Source organism: Taudactylus pleione, unplaced genomic scaffold (genome assembly GCF_031769625.1).
Source record: "Taudactylus pleione unplaced genomic scaffold, aTauple2 ptg000211l, whole genome shotgun sequence".
Classification (NCBI taxonomy): domain Eukaryota; kingdom Metazoa; phylum Chordata; class Amphibia; order Anura; family Myobatrachidae; genus Taudactylus; species Taudactylus pleione.
In genome coordinates, this window is record NW_028284613.1 from 1,981,666 (window position 1) to 1,985,586 (window position 3,921).

A 3,921-nucleotide genomic window follows, 5' to 3' on the forward strand; every position below is an offset into this window, starting at 1 on the left:
TCTTTTACCACCACACACAGCGCAGTGAGTAGAACTAAAGGCACTAACAAAAATATGCTTATTAGCAGAAGTAAAAAGTGTAAATATATACACATAATAGAAATGCTTTTGGTATGGTGCACAATTTTGGGGAATTATGGAGATGAAAACTTTTTGACAGCAACAGGTCTGTTGCCACAAAATCACTCTTGCTTGCATTGGCACAGATGTCTCATGGACTGACACATGCAGGTAAGATGGCCATGATTAGTCTGATTCAGACTTACTGGTATGCTCCTAGCTTTGCATCAGTTGCAGCCAGGTACTATGCTTCCTGTATTGTGTGCTTGTGCAAAATTAAAGGATGGCTAATTAAAACAACATCTTCACATCTGCCCCATACATCAGAGCCTTTTCAATTCATACTATACACATTGATTTGCTTCCGCATCCAAAGGTTAGAATGCTTCATTATATTTTAGTATGTGTAGACTAATTTTAAGGGTGGGTCAAAGGGTATGCTGTGACTAGTGCAACAATATTAATTACTGCTAAGAAACTCATACAGGAATTTGTTGTATGACTAGTGCAACAGTATTAATTACTGCTAAGAAACTCACACATAAATGTGTTTGTAAGTGTGTTATACCTTGCATAATATCATCTGACCAAGGCACACATTTTAGTGGACTAGTTTTTAAAAAGATGTGTTAACTTCTCTAAATTAAACAATAGCTACATACACCATATCATCCACCATACAGTAGGAAAGTTGAACATTTGAATGGGACAATTAAAAACTAAAATATGCAGAGAAAATAGTTTTCAGTTATCAGAAGCTTTGCATTAGTACTGCATTCTATCAGATTAACCCCTAGATTAAATATTTTGCCTAATTAGATACTGTTTAGAAAGCTACCCAATGTCATTGTTGCAACTGAATATAAACTTACATAACTGTGAATTATCTAATTTCGTTAAGCAATCAGCTGTAGAAAGAAGATACACATTGCTGTGATCAGTACACAATCAATACCTGTGATATGTATGTGTAACAATCTACAACCTGGTGATGAGGTAATGGTCCAAAATTTGTTGAGCTCAGGCTCGCAGATATACCAGTGAGAATGGTCTTATCAAATATTGCTTACAATTCCAACTGCTGTAAGAGTAAAGGAGATCACATGGATTCACTCTTTACATTATGAAAAACTTAAATCTTCTAAGAAAGCTCAATCAGAGCTCAATCAGACATTCTTCAAGATACAGATTCTTCACTGCAACAGTAAAATCATCAAGTGATGGGTTTTAACAGGCACCTCCTGGGCCACTTGCCAATAAATTTAGTGTTATGACTGGTCATGATAAAACTGGGCCACTTGCCAGAGCAGTAACTCTGGAGAGAGACTTAACTATAGAGAGTACCATAAAGATTGTTATGAACAGAAATATGTTGTTGGGCACAAAGCCAGATTTGGGATTTTGCAGTTGCATTATTGGATGGGGTATTCTGATTGACATGATCTTTATTCAGATTAAAAGTTTGCATATTTCAATTATTCAGGATGATATAGCCAATGACAAAAATTAGATAAATGCTTTACCAGAAAGAATATGTGTACGAAAGACTTATATAGATGATTGACAGCAAATTCAATAAAATAAATGCATAGTAGTATTGCAAAAATACTTAATAAAAGCAAATATTGGATTAGTACTCACCTACAGTACCTATGAGTGTAGAGGCAGGCATACCTACACTAGCTCACTTTATCAACACCACCGATATGATACATAGAGAATAGTTTTGCCATTAGAAAACATTTGTGAATCACACCTCTGTTAACAAGTCACCTAACATGAAGTCTGCAGTGGATTTCCCTTATCTTTAAGTATCAACAGTAGTTTAATTTATATATTGGCCTTGCAAGTTAAAGTTGCTACAGAGAGGCCTGATTTTTGCATGAATATAGATGATAAACTTCATATAGGACAGACATTTAATTATAAAGATAAAGAAGGTACAGTTAGCACATTATATGTTAATGTACAAAACTTGGGTTATACTAACTGTACAGGAGCAAATTTTGTAACTAAGGCATATAGTTGGTATTCAATAAATAATGTCTTTGGTTGTGATTAATACTTTGTTTCTTCTGCAAAGGGATAGTTGAACTTTTGACAGTACAACTTGTATAGATGCAGCAAGAAACAATACAGCTTTCTTTACAGCATATATGGGACTCATATATACTAATGTAGCAGGCATGCCATATCCTAAGGGTATGTATTAGGTTTATGGAAAATTGGTTTATTCATGAATTCCTTTGAATGCTAGTGGACAATGTGTACTCTGCAATGCAGTTCCCTTGTGAGAATTACTGATCACTTGCTGTAGATCAATAACCAAGAAATATCCCTGTTGACCAAGTCAATGCTGTTCTGGTAAACCTAAAACATTATAGCAAGAGTGAAGTAAAAACAAGGAGATATATCCTTTAGCGTATCAGATGGTAAGTATACTGCTAATGTACTTTTTCTGTTATCCACTATTTTCATGGTAGATAAGGTGATTTCAGAAATACTGACCCTAATGGATTAGATGATAGAATTGGTTGGCTATATTAATCAAACAGTGGACAGATTTTTCCAAATTTGGATAGTGACTTTACAGAATAGAATGGCATTGGACCAGCTGTTGGTAGCTGTAGGTGGTACATGTGCTGTAGTAGGTATAAAACATTTTACATATATAGACAATAATGGGTTAGTAATGATTGGGAAAAAAGTTGAAGAATTACAGAAAGACTTGAGACGAATACGTAATACAGAAGGATGGGATTGGGTGGTTAGGATCAAATTATGCTAATCATTTCTGTGGAATAATACAATATATTATATTTGGCATAATTATTTTATGCACCGTATTCATAGGCAGGAAGTGTGGACCAATAATATGTGTACAATGTAATTAGGGATTCTAGTGGTTAAAAGTAAAGAAAGAAATGGCTGTCTTAGTTATACAGGAATCACTAGTTATATTTACAGACTTTCAAAAGATGTATGAAAATCTCACTGATTCAAATCTATATGAAAGCCTAGAAGCAGGAAATGAGGGAGAAATAATTGTTGGAGCTTAATCAATTAGTTGTATTGTTACATGTTTAGTCACAACATAGGTTCATATAAAAATTAAGGACACCTTCACCTGATACAATGAGTATCAGCTTTACTCCAGTCTCCCATGCATCTACCCTTTCCTTTGTTGTATGTTATCCTTAACCTCCCAAGTAATTCAGATAGAAACAATTTGATTTGTTAATAGAATGCTGATAAGAATCAGCAGAAAGAGGAATAATATAGATAACTGAATATTATAAGCTGAATGATCAATAATGTAATATAATGATAAATGTTGCTTTGTACAGCTATTAGTGAATCCAAAGCATATGATATATTGTGGTTAGGGACTTTTCTGTAAAAATAGGGAAGTTTGCACTTTTAGAATATTTTTGATATTGTAGTATATCATAAACATTGATTATCATATGTTTTAAACAAATCTGGTATATAAAGCTGATGACCTCTAAGACAATTAGCTTTTGCTTGCTGTATGGATGTGCATAATAAATCTTGCGTACCATTATTCTTCCATGTCACCTGTTTGTTTGGACTTTACCTGCTTGAATTTCTGTCTGATGTCTGCTGAGTACCATATGTTAGATTATTTATCACAAATCTGAGGTAGCCTGGAACCACAAGACATGTGAGTAACAATTAAAAATGATGTATACATCTCTGTGTTTACTCATGATATCATTGCATTATTTAGAGTATTCTTGCAATTGGAATTCTATCTAGTAAAGAGGTACCAAATCATGATTACATGTGACAGTATGTTATGATGGTGATATGAGAGCAGAATAAAAAAGTAATTTTCCA

At 33.8% G+C, this 3,921-nt stretch overlaps 1 pseudogene; it reads left to right on the forward strand.

Moving 5' to 3' along the window:
* Window positions 1-236: 236 nt before the first annotated feature.
* Window positions 237-3,119, forward strand: LOC148517770 (uncharacterized; annotated as a pseudogene).
* The last annotated feature ends 802 nt before the right edge of the window (window positions 3,120-3,921 follow it).